The 17,142-nt window shown below is 43.6% G+C and overlaps 1 long non-coding RNA gene across 1 annotated transcript; it reads left to right on the top strand.

The window, feature by feature from the left end:
- Positions 1 to 13,026: 13,026 nt before the first annotated feature.
- Positions 13,027 to 15,911, top strand: LOC114849790 (uncharacterized). Its single transcript, XR_003784697.3, has 4 exons — positions 13,027 to 13,097; positions 15,168 to 15,216; positions 15,294 to 15,591; positions 15,666 to 15,911. It is a non-coding gene; the product is annotated as an uncharacterized LOC114849790 (long non-coding RNA).
- The last annotated feature ends 1,231 nt before the right edge of the window (positions 15,912 to 17,142 follow it).

Genomic DNA, 17,142 nt, shown 5'->3' with positions numbered 1-17,142 from the left:
CTCAAGCAGGAGCTGGGTCCACGGCACGGACTGAATTGGACTGGGGAACTATGGCGGTAACGTGGGCATGGACTTGGTTCGATGAGCTGGAGTCTGGAACGGGAGCTGGATCTGCCTGAGCGACGTCTGGAGCAGGGACTGGATCTGCCTGAGTGGCAACAGGGGAGTGAGTTTGACTCGACTGAGCGGCGACAGGAACGTGAGCTTGGTTCGACTGAGCAGTGACAGGAACGTGAGCTTGGTTCGACTGAGCGACGACAGGAACGTGAGCTTGGCTTGACTGAGCGACGACAGGAACGTGAGCTTGGCTTGACTGAGCGACGACAGGAACGTGAGCTTGGCTCGACTGAGCAGCGACAGGATCTCTTTCCGGTGAAGCAGGAACAGCTGGCGGGCGCCGCGCGCAGAGCGCGTGCCAAATCCTTCCGCACTGCCTGGAGCCTCTCAAAAAGCGTCTGCACTTCTGGGTAGTCAAGCCACCAGAATTCCTCCTCCAGGATAGCAATCGCCTGTTTTATAACGCGGAGCCGCGCCTTCAGACTGGGGGCTTCCGCGTAATTCCTCGCGAGCTCCCCGAAGCACCAGCGGAGGTCCTCCGGCAGCCTCGAGCAGGAAAACACCATCGCGACTCTGCGGTGTCCACGAACACAATAAAGAAATCCCTTGCAGACCTTAACCAGATGCAAGACGCCGGCTGGGTCCGAGTGTGGCCAGATTGTACTGTCACGATGCTCGAGGTAACGGACCCACACGCAACAGCGGAGACAAGACTTGAGTGGTAACGCAGTTTACTGGTTCTCGTGGTCAGGCAGGCAAAGGTTGATACACAGAGCAGGCAGGTACAGTACAGGCAGGATTTAGACAAGCAGTAGTCACAAGGCAGGCTAGGGTCAACTCACGGCAGGGCAGGATAATCACAGGCTGGGCTGGAGACGTGGTCAGGTACAAAACAGGATCATACACGGGTTTCAAGATCACGGATACCAAAACGCTGGATTGCTGGCAGTAACATAAAGAGACAATCTGGCAAGGTGCTGGGCTTAGAGGTGGTGCTTAAATACTAATGAGAACACAGGTGAGTAATGATTGATAGAATACAGCTGGGGATATCACGTGACTGCAAAGTAAAGTTAAAACAAAAGTGACAAGACAAAACCGGAAGTATAAGAAAATAAAGCAGGAAGTGAGTCCAGGCTGTGACATTTAGTGTGGAACATGGAACATACAGTACAGGGTATTGTCATACGCTGCATAAAAAATATGACTGTATATCACCAATGCCACCTCTATAACATCATTTAATGTTTTAATGTTTAATAAATAGTAAAACTTTGTTGGTATAGGCTGAAGCTGTATTATTATTATTATTATTATTATTATTATTATTATTATTATTATTATTATTATGCATGCCCGATAGAGGGTGTTCTGTTGTGCCGTTTTGACACTAATTGTTGAACACACATCGAGTAAAGTCCCCCAGCAGTTTATGTCTATTGCAGCTTAACTAAGAGATGGTTCCTGTGACTAACAATCATTGCCAGTGACCTGAACCATCTCTAACTATAAGCTTTATAAAAAAGGAAGGTTTAAAGCGGAGCATAAAGAACCATGAGGTCTTTAAGATAAGAAGGAGCTTTACCCTTGAGTACTTTGTAGGTGAGCAGGAGAATGTTAAATTCTATCATTTTACAGGCAACCAGTGCAGAGAAACCAATGTAGGGGAAATGTGATCCCTCTTTCTAAGTCCTGCAGCATTTTGAATAAGCTGTAGGCTTTTTAAAGGAGCTGATAGGACATCCTATGAGTAAGCAGTTACAGTAGTCCAGCCTAGAAGTAACGCATGAATCAATGCATGAATCAGTTTCTCTGCATCGCTCTGAGAGAGGATGCTTCTGATTTTGAATACTTCTAAGATGAAAGTAGGCGGTTCTAGAGATTTGTTTAATGTATGATGTAAAAGAGAGATCCTGGTCAAAGATGACACCAAGTTTCCTCACAGTAGAATCTGAAGCTAATGTTATGCCATCCAGGGTGGCTATCTGACTCAATAGTGTCTCTCTCAGATTTTTAGGCCCAACAATGAGAGTTTTTATCTGGATTTAGTTAGACTAAACAGAATTGGACCAAAGACAAAACCCTGTGGTACTGCATAGCTAATCCTTGTGCATGGGGAGAATTTCTCATTAACATGAACAAACTGGAATCTGTTCAACAAATAGGATGCAAACCATCCCAATGCTGTTCCTTTAATCCCTATTCTATGTTCTAGTGTCTGTAATAGAATGTTATGATCAATTGTATCAAATGCAGCACTAAGATCTAACAGGACAAGGACAGAAACTGACATTGTCTGAAGCTAAGAGAAGATGATTAGTGACTCTAACCAGAGCTGTTTCTGTGCTATGATGTTTTCTAAATCCATCCATCCATTTTCTTAACCGCTTACTCCCTAGTGCGGGGTCACGGGGGTGCTGTAGCCTATCCCAGCTGGCTACGGGCGAGAGGCAGGGTACACCCTGGACAGGTCGCCAGTCCATCGCAGGGCAACACATAGACAGACAACCATTCACTCACACACTCACACCTACGGGCAATGCAGAGAAGCCAATCAACCTAACGCACGTCTTTGGACTGTGGGAGGAAGCCGGAGAACCCGGAGAGAACCCACGCAAACACGGGGAGAACGTGCAAACTCCACACAGAAAGGCACCAGGGCCGCCTCCGGGAATCGAACCAAGAACCTTCTTGCTGTGAGGCGACAGTGCTACCCACCACGGTGGTGCCGTGCTACCCACCACGGTGGTGCCGTGCTACCCACCACGGTGGTGCCGTGCTACCCACCACGGTGGTGCCGTGCTACCCACCACGGTGGTGCCGTGCTACCCACCACGGTGGTGCCGTGCTACCCACCACGGTGGTGCCGTGCTACCCACCACGGTGGTGCCGTGCTACCCACCACGGTGGTGCCGTGCTACCCACCACGGTGGTGCCGTGGGTAGCACTGTCGCCTCACAGCAAGAAGGTTCTGTTTTCTAAATCCTGACTGAAAATCTTCGTACAGGGTATTCCCACTCAGGTGGTCAGATAATTGTTTAGCCACGATTTTTTTAAGAATCTTAGAAATAAAGGGTACATTTGAAATGGGCCTATAGTTGTCTAGTTCTCCAGGGTCCAGAGTAGTTTTTTTCAATAAATGTTTGACAACAGCCACCTTAAAAGCCTGTGGTACATAGCCTAAGTGTAAAGATTGGTTGATTTGATTTAATATGGACGAGCTGAATAAAGGTAGAACTTCTTTGAGTAATCTGGTTGGGATTGGATCTACAGTAAAAGACAAGTGGACGACTTGGAAGAGTTGATTATTGAGGTTAACTCCATATGAGTTATGGGGAAGAAGCTGTCTAGGTAAGACAGAGGATTTGGTAAATTTAAAGTTGATGGATCTAGACAGTGCTTTCTGTCATTTGGAGGAAGTTGCTGTTGAATGTCTTCTCTAATGGTGATAATTTTATTAGTAAAGTATTTCATAAAGTCATTGCTGCTGAGATTTAAGGGGATAGTAGGCTCAACATAGCTATGAGTTTTAGTCAGCCTGGCTACAGTGCTGAAAAGAAACCTGGGGTTGTTTTTGTTTTCCTCAACTAAGGAGGAAAAGACTTTTAGACTGTCCTTCCATGCAATGCAGTTTACATTTATTTTGTTGGAACGCTACTGCCTTTCTAGTTGTCTAGTCCTGTGCTTTAGGCTGCGGATCTCTGAGTTATACCACGGAGCTAACCTCCTCTGATTCACTGTCTTTTTCTTCAGAGGAGCCACTGTGTCTAACATTGTACATCATATCATATACATTGTATATGATGCTGCAGCATCATATACAAGACAGTCAACCTTTTCATAAGGATTAAGGTGACTGTTCTCCTCTGTGTATCTACAAGACAATGAGGCAAAAGACAATGGAATCATCTGCTTGAATCTGACAGCGTTGTCAGATAAACATCTGCTATAGTAACATTTCTTTCCAGCTATTGTAAGGTCAACTATGCTAAATTCAAAAGTTAATAAGAAATGGTTTTTGGGGAAGGGTTTTGGGGGAAGAACTATAAAATTATTAATTTCAACCCCATATGTCATGACAAGATCGAGGGTATGGTTAAAACGATGAGTGGGTTCATTTACCTGCTGTGTAAAACCAATAGTGTCTATTAAGGAGTTAAAAGCAGTGCTAAGACTGTTGCTGTCAACATCTTACATGAATGAAAATTGTTAATTTCAACCCCATATGTCATGACAAGATCGAGGGTATGGTTAAAACGATGAGTGGGTTCATTTACCTGCTGTGTAAAACCAATAGTGTCTATTAAGGAGTTAAAAGCTGTCAACATCTTACATGGATGTTAAATTCTACCACTACAGTAACATTAAGAACTAAGTGCTAAGAACTAAGTAAGATAAGAATTCAGAGAATTCAGTTAAGAACTCTGAATATAGAGCAGAAGGACAATAAACAATACAAAACAGAGCATTCCAATACAAAACAGAGCCTCAAAGTGAGGCTCTCAAATGAGTTATAACTATGTTTAGGTTTAGGAGTAATTAATAAATCGGAGTTATAAATAGCTGCTACTCCTCCACCTCGACCTGTACTTCTAGGAAAATGATAGTTGATGTGTTTCGTTGGAGTCGACTCATTTAAAGTAACATATTCATCCTGCTGCAGCCAGGTTGCAGTGAGACAGAACAGACCTATGTGATGGTCACTTATCAAGTCATTTATTAACAAGAATTTGGATGAGAAAGATCTGATATTTAATAAACCACACTTTATTAACTTACTGTTACTTTGTTCTGTAAGAGGAACTGTTTTGATGTTTATTAAATTCTGATAAGCCACTCCTCCTTGATTTGTTTGTGACTTGTATAGAGTAGTTTAGGTGGTCGGGGAGCAGATACAGTCTCTATGCGATAACTAGGACTAAGAGTGGGTGGCGGCTAGATTTGGTGGCATGTGTTGAAGAAAAAATATTTTCATCTATTATTAATCTCATTTATCTTTGTTGTTTATTCTATATCATTTAACCCACATAAGCATTTATATTCATTTCATCTATATTCATTTATCTTTTTATGTATCATTTAACCTTTTTTACATTTTCCACTTATGGTTTGCATTTGCTGTGCCTTATAACCACATTGACAGGTGCACAGACCTCTAACCACAGGTTTCCAAGTATTGTCATGTACGAAGAACAATTTTGTCACATTTACCATTTGCTCTGTGCTCCTACTCAGGCGTAGGTGTTCAAAACCACAAGAGGTTTTGGAGGAGTATTGCTATGCCTAATGTGTGTGTTTCCGCATGTTAACAAGTTCACCAATGATGTGAAGATGAAGGCGTGTACAAGCTTCAATAAAATGTTGTGCTTTGGGGAAGTTCGTTGGTTGGTCTCTGAGTGAAGCGCTTACAATGCTAAGATCTCAGGCGAGCTCCCCTTGGCCAAGTAAAATCTCTGGTTGGCTCTCAGTGTGCTATATTGTTCTCGTCTCTGTGTGTATCAGTGCTGTTGTGGTATTTTCAGGCCCAACAAGGAACTGTTTTCATGTTTATTAAATTCTAATAAGCCACTCCTCTTTGATTTGTTTGTGACTTGTATAGAGTAGTTTAGCTGGTCGGGGAGCAGACACAGTCTCGATGCGATAACTAGGACTAAGAGTGGGTGGCGGCTAGATTTGGTGGCATGTGTCACAGCATCTAATTGCAGCTGCCAATGCCACAAAAAGCGCTCGCCCTCATCTGCTATGAATGAATTCCTTTCAATTTGGCTGGTTGAAAGTCAAGGTCATGGTGACCTAATTTTTCATTATCAACTGCATTCAACTGTATATGTATAGTGGAGATTCATTAAATTCAGCACTAACGTTTACTTTGTTTGTATGTACCGAAAGCATTCTGGTCCAAAACACACTGTATATCCACAATGGTCTGAAAACTGCAAGTGTTCTGTTCCAACTCCTGAGTGAAAAAAAAATTCAGTACTGTGAGCCATAACTTGCTAAATTTGAAACCAAGCGTAACACAAGCAATCCAAGATGGAGGCCGTAAGGCTTACACTTTTTTTCCGACCAAGCAAGGTGGAAAAAATCCCCTCCTCTCCAGCGTTACCAAGCTCCTCAGAACCACCCCTCTCCCCATTCTCAGGCTTGCAGTGTCATTACCATAAGTGCTAGATGAAAGCGGACAAAGTCATAGTGTACGTGAGACTGCGCAGAACACATAGATATGCAAGACTCCATAAAAATTATTGTCACACTATTGTGTGACATTAATTCAAATAGTTTTCACTATTTGATTTATTTCTTATTATATAAACGCATTTGGTTCAGTATTTGGATTCATTTATCATTTAGTGTGTTATCTATACACCTGGGAGATATTTGCATGTATTTATAAGGGAAAAATCCAGATTATTTCTTTCTCTTGTGTTCTACAGTGTATAACTATTTACCATTCATATCAACAGTGAACAGTGACACCTCTGACCACACACTTTCATATACTTCTAAGGATTGAAGAACAGCTTTCATTTGAATCTCTCAGTTTGTTCAGACGTGATTTCCATGGAACGAGAAGGGGTTAACATACATGATTGTATCCACATAAGTGATTTAAATGTGAATCTGGCCAGACAATACTACAACAATAGCCCAGTCTGTGACACCAACACCTTGACAGGGTGCAGCTGACATCGGACCTACATGCACGGCGTAAGGACACCAGGTAGATGGTAAAGAATCAGGGTTTATTTCGGTAATCGTAGTCGCAGACAGTCCAGGTCAAACATGATAAGAAGCGGGATTCAGGTCAATAGGAGCAGGCTTAATCAGGTCCAGAGACAGACAAGGTTCAGTAACAAAGTAAGCAAGGCTACAATACCATTCGGGTTAGGCAGGCGTCGGCGGTCAGGAATGCGGAACGGGATCAATGACGGGGTGAGCTGAGGATTGCGGGAACGAGATGACTGGCATACACAAACGATGATCTGGCAAGGTAACATGGTTAAAGGTGGTGCTTAAGTACAAGTGGCTGATTACTGATGTGAAACAGGTGTGTGTAATGAGGACCGGGAGTAAAGCAGGAACTGATGTGGTATGACCAGAAACGAAAGTGCTTACAAAATAAAACAGGAAACTGGAACCAAAACCTGACAACTAAGGTGAAACAGAAAAGTCCTTCAAAATAAACAAGAAACAAAAAAACCCAGATCGTGACACACCTTAAGTGCATGTAAAAACATTGTTTTCCTCTGTATATTACAGAGACACAACTGGATACTGTAGGTAGCAATGATACATCAAGTTCTTATTTTTATTTTTTGTAGTATTTTCTCAGATGTCTCTAATATGCCTGTTTCAATTCTCAATCAATTCTCATTTATATTCATCAAGTTTCATCTGGGAGACATCTTTTCTTTTGATTCAACCATAAACATTGCCTGTTGTTATAATTTATTGTAGCTATGATTACCGCAGATTCACTGATTTCCAAATTAACCTCAGATCACTATTCAACTAAAATGCTTTCCTCCAATTACTTATTGGGAGCCATAGACACAGCTGGCAGCTGCTTCACAGCTGCAGAGTTGTAGAATGAGTATGTGGAAAAAAAAACACAAAACAGCCAGCACAGATAAAATATACTCTGCCTAATACTTGCAAACTTTTCCACACAATACAGAGTTTGATCAGATTACTGAGATTTATATGAAGAGGGCACAACATTTGGAGTGAAGGGGACACTTCTGAGGACTTTCTATGACTCTGTGGTGTCATCAACCATCCTGTACGGTGTGGTCTGCTGGAACAGGGGCATCACAGAGAGGGAGAGTAAGAAGCTGGATAAGGTCATTAAGAAGTCCAGCTCCATCCTGGGCTGCAGACTGGAGTCAGTGAGAGAGGTGGGAGACAGAAGGGTTCTGGCAAAATTCAAATCGAGTCCCACCCACTGCAGGACACACTGCAGGACACACTGCACTGGAGAGCAGATTCAGTGACAGACTGATCCACCCTCGCTGTGGGAAGGTGAGATTCCGCAGGTATTTCCTTCCTGCTGCTGTCAGACTGCATAACGAACAATTATAACATGGTGCACATTTCTAGCACACTGCCACACACACGCTACCTCTCCAGGGCAATTGCACCAGTCACTTTATTATCTCACTCACTTTGTTTGGTGCAGTCACCTTACCTCATTGTTATGTGTACATAATGTTGATAACCTGTGGAGTTCTAAATTCTAATTTCTTATAATTATTGTGTTATTATTATTATTATTATTATTATTATTATTATTATTATTATTATTGTGCGATTTCTTCTGTATTTATGTCTATATGTCTTTGTGCTGTTGCAACATGGTAATTTCCCCATCTCGGGACAATAAAGGTATTCTATTCTATTCTATTCTATTCTATTCTATTCTATTCTATTCTATTATGATTGCCTGAATTTTAAAGTGGTGTTTAGTTTATGTTCGATGAGTCAACTTGAGAAGAATACATTTTACCAATGAAGATTTGCCCACCAGAAATATGTACGCATGAAGGGATGTTAGAACATGATATAACACAACCATTTTTTCTTTCACTGCCTTTACACAGTGATATTGTTGTTGAAATATATTATTGAAACACTTTAAATATATAGAATTTGGTTATAAGGCTTTATTTATAATGTTGTCTTGTCTGTGTTGAATCAGCATCCAGCCTGCATGACCTTACCTTCTGTATGTACCTACTGTCAAAAGGTTCCAGCAGATGTACAGGCAGGGACAAGGCAAAGGCACGGTCAAGGTACAGGCACGAGTCAAAAGCATAGACTTCACTGGAAGGCTGAACAACAAGGTGCTTGAACAATAATCTGAAAAACGGAACAGGTGAGTGCTGGAGCTTAAGTAACTGAAGTGATAACTAATTGAACACAGCTGGAAAAGTAAAACAGGAACTGAACATGACAACACAAAACCACACAGGAACAGTCCAGGTTATGACAGATGCTCAGAATGGTGCAGATATCTTGAGGTGCTGCATTAAAGGCAAACTTCACCAATTTTCCATGGGGGTTGACCAAAACGATGTCAGGTAATATTTAAGAATGAAGGGACATTCAGATTCCTCCATAATTGCTATGTAGAGATACCTTGGCAGATGGTTTGCCATGGGCTAAAAAACTTCTTCCTGTTCTTCCTGGTTTTCTCTGTACTTGCCCCAGCAACAGTCAGACTGAGGGGGATGGGGCCAGGCTGAAAAGGCGGTGGAGCCAGCCTGCTTGAGCCAAATGCTCTGTCTGCCATTGTTTGTCCTCGCATATGCATACAGCACGAATATTCAATAGCCGAATTTCCTGCTGTAGATTATTTAGAAGACAGCTCAGCACAGGTTGATATTCGTGTTAGTTGTATGAGCCAGAGTACAGCGCCAACGAGTTACGCCATATGGAGGAGCACAAAGCTGCCTGCAACAGAGAGCAGAAGGCCGGCATCCTGCAACGGACCGGCAGATACATCATGTCTCTGCGCCTATAGAAGCACAAATGAATATCCCAGTGCTGCAGTGAATCTACCACTACCGGTTTCTCTTGGATGAAGTTGCAGATTCTGCTGACTGTGTGCATTTGTTGTGAACAATTTTCGGTTACATATATACAGGGGTCGCCACAGCGAATCACCCTTTTCCATCTCATGCTATTCTGGGCATCTTCTACACTCACACCAGCCAACCTCATGTCCTCTGTTAGCACATCCATATATCTCCTCCTTGGTCATCATCTTGCCTTCTTGTCTGGCAGCATCATCTCTGACATCCTTCTACCAATATATTCACTATCCCACCTCTGCACATGTGTAAACCATCTCAGTCTGGCTCTCTGACTTTGTTGCTAACACAGGCAACATGTGGCGTCCCTCTGATGAGCTCATTCCCGATTCTGTCCAAGCTTGTCACTCCTAAGAAGAACCTCAACATCTTCATCTCTGCCTCTTGTGTCTTTCTTACTGCTACCATCTCTAACACAGAGCATAGCTGGTCTCATAGAGCAGAGTTGTTCTCACCACTGTCTTGAACACCTTTCCTTTGAGTCTTGCTGACACTCTTCTTTCACACAACACTCTGGACAGTTTCCTTCACTCGCTCCAACCTGCCTGCACTCGCCTCTTCACCTCTTTTCCACACTTGCCATCACACTGAACTGTTGAACGCAAGTACTTAAACTCCTGCACCTTCTTCACCTCAGCCCCATACAGCCTCACTGTTCCACCTTGACCCCTCTTATTTAGACACATGTACATGTATTCTGTCCTGCGACAGACTATCATGCCTCTTCTTTCCAGCGCAAACCCCACAAATATCATTGTCCAGGGTGGCTCCTGTCTGATCTTGTCTGCCAGCCTGTCCATCAGCATAGCAAAAAAGATGGATTAAAATTTGATCCTTAGGTGTAGTCCCACCTCCACCTTGAACTCTTTTCTGTTTGACCTACAGCACATCTCACCACCGTCATACTTCTCCCATACATGTCCTGGACTACTCTGACATACTTCTCTGCCACTCCCAACAACCTTATACAGTACCACAGCTCCTTTCCAGCACATTGTCCTTCTTTAAATCCACAAAGAAACAATGCAGCTCCTTCTGACCATCTCTGTACTTTTCATCAACATTCTCACAAATGGCATCAGTGGTGCTCTTACTGGCCATGACACACTACTGCTGCGCACAGATCTCCACCTTCTTCCTAAGCCTGGCTTGCACCATGTTTCACCCTTATCTGTTGCACATCCTTCCCATCTCTATCCATCTGTCTGGCTAGCCTGTACAAGTCGTTCTCTACTTCCTCTGTGTCTAACCTGTCATGCATCTCAGCTCTCTAAGCTTTCTGTTTGGCCATTGCCACCTCTCTCTTCACTCTGCACTGCACTTCCTTGTACTCCTGTGTACTTTACTCAGTCCTTTATACATGCCACTTTCTTTTAGATAGATAGACAGACAGACACAATAAGGGAAAAAAAGATAGAAGCACAGCTGGCAACCTAGATTGGACCCGGGAAGGGAGGGGGAAGAGGAGAATGGACAAAAATAATACACAGCCAATTGTAGCAACATTTTAATGATTAAGAGACAAGACAAATTAAGACTAATTTGTCTAAATCAATAATCCAATCAGTCAAAACGGGGGTTCCATCGCCTCTTGTGGGTCAATGAGGTACCCGCAACATCTTCTCGCCTATCAGACAAGGCTGTCAGCATTTTCCCCAATTGATCAAGGTGCTCAGAAAAGACAAGGACACTGTAAAAAAAGTAGAGTCAGGAGCGAAGGAGAGAAAACATGTCTGCACTATTCAAGGTGCGGAAGTGTTTTTGCCAATCTCTTCCTATGAATATAGTCCTGTACTTCCTCATTCCATCACCAAGTGTCTTTATCTTCTTTCCTCCATTCAGATGACAGTCTTCCTGACCACCGAGAGCCTGTCTCAGCTGTCTCTCTCTTCTTTCTGACTAACAAAGTCATCTTACCCACCACCATGCAGTGCTGTCTGGCTACACATTCTCCCACCACTTTGCAGTCACTACCCTGTCTTAGATTATCTTGTTTACATACGTTAGGATATAGTCCACCTGCGTGCTACTACCTCCCCTCTTGTTTGTCACTCTGTGTTCCTCTCTCTGCTAGAAGTATGTGTTTAATACAGCCAGTTCCATTCTCTTAGCATAACCACCACCATCTGTCCAAACCTGCATATCACCTCTGTTCACCTCACCAGTGTGTCCATTGAAATCTACTCCAACAACTACCCTTTCTCCTTTGGGGATACTCTCTATGAGCTCATCAAACTCACTCTAGAATCTCTCCTTCTCTTCTACCTCACAGCCAACTTGTGGAGCATACCCACTGACTACAATCACCATCACCCCTCGATTTCGAGCTTTAGACTCATTACCCTCTTTTCACCTCTACAACATTATTCACCAACTCCCCCTTCAGGATCACTTTTACCCTGTTTGTCTTCCTATCCCACACCATGGTGGAACCGTTGGTATCCTCCTCCAATACTACGTGCTTTGCTGCCCTTCCACCTTGTCGCCTGCACACACAGATCTACTTTTCTTTTCTCCATCATGTCTGCCAGTTCTCTGCCTTTCCATGTCATTGTGACAACATTAAGTGTCCCTATTCTCAGATCTAGGCTCCAGCCTTTCCTCTTCTCTCTCTGTCCACAAACCCTTCTGCCTGCTCCAATTCTTCTACCAACAGTAGTTCAATTTCCACCGGCACACTGTAGGTTAAAAACCCGGGCCATGACCGATCTGGTACAAAATTCTTATTGAAGATTCGAATGGTTGTTTTCTTCCGGATGCCAAGAGGAAATGAGAAAAAAACAGCTGGGACAGAACGGTCCAAGGAGCACTGAGTAAGTGATATAATTTATGCTTGACCTATTGTTGTTGTTTTAGCTTGCCCTGTGAAATTTGACCAAAATTACAAGCTGCTGCTTGTCGTGTTTTGGACTGTCTGCAGTAGTAGTAGTTAGCTTTTGTTGCTAATGTTAGCTTACTACAAGCTGTGAGTGGCTGGCAGCAACTAGTTTAATATTACTACTTTATTTTTTTAGGCAATATCAGCTTCACCACCAATGATTCTTCTTGGCAGAAGTGAACTCATCTACTGCGGATTCTACTGTTGACCTGGGAACATGTATATAACCTTTTGTAAAAAATGTAAAGCAATGTCTGAATGTTTGTCTGTTAGATTTGTCCAGGTTCCAGCCTGTGGATCTTGTGTTGGTTTAGTTGGTGTTTCTGGTCTTGTTTTCTGTCTGCCTCAGTTTAGTTCAGTTAGTCATGTGTCATACTTTTATTTTCATGCACTTCCAGTTCTGTCCTGTCATGCATAGTTCACCTTTGTTTCCTGTCATGTGATCACCAGCTGTGTCCCATCATCAATCACCTACCTGCATTTAAGCACCTGCACGTCTCTTTGTTCTCTGTCAGATAGTTAGTTAGATAGTCTAGCACCCGTTTTTTTAGCCTTCCAGCTAATTCTATGTAAGTCCATGGTTTTAATTTGTGCATGTTTTTGACAGTGTTTGCCTTTTCCTTGCCTGTACCTCTCTTTGGCAATTGTGCTTATTGGTTCTGACGATTGCCTGCCCGACTCCCATTTTGCCTGCCCTCTTGGTTTATGCCAAATAAACCTGGTTCATTCTAAGTCCTGTCTCCTGAGCTGTACGTTTGTGTCCCTCTCTCCTGTCCGCTCACGTCGAGCCCTGAGAAGATTCAGTCCTGCTTCTTTAAGCGCAGAGACATAATGCATCTCTGCCGGTCTTCACTGCTAAATGGCACCACATTTGATTTAGGATTAAAAACATTCTTCTCAGGGGAGGCAGCATTGTTGCCTCCAGTCTAATGCGGTATTTGCATTTTGCTCTATTTTTCTGGTGTTGAGAGCAGAGTTGTTTGTCTCTGGAAGGAACTCCTGACCCTTTGTCAAACTCTTTATACACGTTTGCTACACTGGTTGAGTTGAGATCAATCGTATTTGTGTCATTTGTGCTGCTGCTGCTTTGTAACAAGTTAGCCAGTAGACTTGAGCTGTCATAACACACTAACTTGGCAGCGAAGAGGATCCTCTTGATCTCCCACATGTTCGTCAGGGTATTTCCACAGAACTTGTTGTTTATGACGTAACACTGTAAAACTGTATTTCCTCCCTATACTATATATAACAAGCTACATAATATTAAGAGGAAACTCCCAGGCCAGAAAAATGTTGTCACAGCTAAACTATGCAAAAACAAATGGACAACAGATATGATGCATTAACCCAACTCTAACAGTAAATGCAGGACCAGGTGCTGCACCAGTATGACAGATAGCGTGGTGTATTTGCTGACATGTTCACTAAAATTTGGTAATTTCATTTAATTTATTTTTGGTAAACTCACATTCAGGAAATGAGCCTCCCCATCTCAGATTCCTCAGCCTCTTTGCCTCTCCTTACGCCAGCTGCTCATGACACATTTTGCACACTAGTAATATAGTCTGTCTCTTTTCCATGTTGCACCTTGTTTTCTGTGGCTTTGCCAACATTAGTGGACGCCAAAACAACAAAAAACAAAGATTTCGTATCATCTGACACTGATAATAAAATTCTGGTATCAAAAGAAAACTTAAGAAATTATTGTATCATCTTACTGCTAAAAGAACCTGACAAAATATGATAAAGAGCTATGGCTCTCACAGAGTGCACACGGCACTACGCTGCAACCTTGTTGCGCTACTAAAAAAACTCAGTTTTCTACTGAACCTTTATGCTCACCTGGCTGCATACGCTGACCCGGTCACAGGGGAACAGGGAACAGCGAAGACCCTAAATGCACGACCCAAACACAGGGGATAAAGTTTTAGATAAAATGACTTATTAAATACAAACAAACTCACTGCAAGGCAAGACTAAGTTCAAACAAAGAAATCACTGCTATGCAGGAAAACTAAACACTACTACCTTAATGAACCTAAAACACACAACAGACAAAAGGCACAAGACAACTCTGAATAAACTAAACAGCACTGAACCCATCAGGCTGAACTAAATATCTAAGCACAGAAGACAGATACACAGTACAAACTTGAAGACAAAACATCAAAGAAAACCAAAACTTCATTCCATCAAAAAGGCCCCTCTCTTTAAACTTGTAACTTAGGCGTAGCTTTCAAGCTTAAGACCGCGTTTACGGCTTAACACACCAGCATGGGTGAAACAAAAGGCATGACTTAAATACTAAATAACAGGTGGGTCAACCTAATCAACTAATTACAGGCAGGAAACAACCTCAGGTGATGACCCACACAAAAACCACAGGACCCCCCCTAGCTGCACGAAGGCTGAATGCCACAATGAATTGCTCGAAGTGCTGTTGTGACGAGAATAATGTGCTGGGATGTCACTCCTCTGAACTACAGCAGCGGCATTCACCGGCTCAACATGCCTTCCACACCTTCCAAAACAGATCGGTTCTTAGATTCTTTGGTCAGTTATCACATAATATAGGTTGAATGACATTGAAGTCTGCGATGTGTTGAAAATAAGAAATGTTTTTTTTCTCTTCTAAAAAGACACCAAGATTCATCCAGCACCTCTGACCGATCACAACCTCGACAATGAGTATGGCTATTGTAAGACATAATTATATTGTGTTTTATTTCGCCGGGTCTATTGTAATAAGCCTCTCTTTTTCTCAGTATCAGATGCAGCGCTCCTGGAAAGCGTGTGGAAGCCCTCACCCAACCCGGAAGACATGTGTCGATGCGCAAGCACCAACAACAAAAAAGGTGTCAGGAATAGGCGGGGCTGATCCGCGAGTTGATGCGGGAGTTTTCCTGGCAGCAGAGCACAGGGCCTTCAAAGTCTGTGAGGGGTGTTGCGGTGCTGCTAGTGGAGCAGCGAGGCCCGGAACCGGAGTAGCAGAACCCCTAGAGTCGTCAGGAGTTTCCTTCCCCAAGGGAGCGTGCCCGTCGTCATCCTCATCCCAATCCTCCGGTAAATTTCTTTTTAAACATGTTTTTTAAGGGGGTTCTATGGACATTGACTAACTCAAGCCTTTATTTATCCAGATTCTGATTATCGGAGGCGGAGAAAGAGAGGACGGTGCTGTGCGCGAAAAGAAGCGACAGTTTTCATCAAGGGGAAGCTGCAGGACCTTGAGCAAGTAATTGTGTGCATTGTTTGAAGTGTTATTCAGCAGGGTTGTGATGATGTATCAATTGCTTGACACGCTGTTGTGACGTGAATAATGTGCTGGAATGTCACTCTTCTGTATGTTAAATAAGATGGCTGATGAAAACTCTGATCTCGATGATTTAGAAGTCCTTAAGGCCAAATTACATGTGTTAGCGTTGATATCACTACTGATCAAAGGAAGTTTTGGGGTGTAACCACGCATTTTGATCAGTTAGATGAGTTGGTCAATGATTTGGTGGCAAGAGTTGGAAGCGTGTCTCCGGTCTACTCTCCCAGTTGTAACTATGATTTTTATCACAAGGGTGATGAGTATGTTTCTGATTTTGATCGATTAGAACAAGGAGTACACTGCTTCATTGAGAGACTGCAAAACTCTAGCTCCGTCACAAGCTTGGCTAGAGACAATGAACTCCCATCACCTGCACGCCCAGGCAAGGAGCCCCCTGCGTGGGAGCGCCCACGTGCATGGACGATGAGCCTGCAGTGAAAGGACCCCCTGGCGAACTCCGGCGAGGCGTCCCCATCCCAGAAGGGCGGAGCTCCTGACAACCCCTCTGAAACCAGGATTGTAACCAGAAACAGGTTCAATAACTTTGACACAAGACGATTGTAAAATATCGGACAGACGGATGAGGTTGATTATGAACACTTTTACGGGACTGTTATGGGCAATGTTTAAACAGCTGGTTTAACAGTGCAGACCCCGGTGTGTCATAGGCTCCGATATTTGTGTAATCAGTGCTACAAGTGTTATTGGGGCCGCGGTGGGACCGGCACTTGCTTCGGTGCCTGTATTGGGGGGCTCACCATCAAGTTCCTCGGCTCATCTGCAGTCTGCGCTACATCAGCGTCTATTTCCTCTGCCTGCTCAACAGCATATAGCTGTTCAACGGAGTAGTTCGCTCTCTGGTTTGTCCTTGTCTCCTGGTCCTGGTTTAGCTTCTGGTTCGTCTTCGGGTCCTGGTTCATCTGATGCTGCAGCCGGTCAGCACTGCTTAACCCCTCCTCGTCCTGGTGGTCCAGTGTTCACCACAGGTCGTTGTCCTGGTGGTCAATTGTCTGCCACACGTCCTTGTCCTGGTGGTCCTGGGCCCATCTCGTCTGGTCCTGAGCCCAGCATGGTTGTTGAGCATATCGACTCACCTGGTTTTCATGCCATCTGATCTTCGCTTGTCTCGTGTGCCTGGTCCAGCTCCCCGTCTGGCTTCATCTCGGGTTCTGGATCTGCGTCTGGCTTCGTCCCGTCTGTCTGGGATGGGTCCTGCCTTATTGGCACCCACCGTGACAAACTACATTGTTTGAACTACTTGTCTGCCCTCTGCTTTGGGGGTACGGTTTTGGCCCAGCGCA

Source organism: Betta splendens, chromosome 24 (genome assembly GCF_900634795.4).
Source record: "Betta splendens chromosome 24, fBetSpl5.4, whole genome shotgun sequence".
In the NCBI taxonomy this organism is placed as follows: Eukaryota; Metazoa; Chordata; class Actinopteri; order Anabantiformes; family Osphronemidae; genus Betta; species Betta splendens.
The sequence above is the reverse complement of the archived record's forward strand: the minus strand, read 5'-3'. Positions and strand labels throughout refer to the sequence as shown.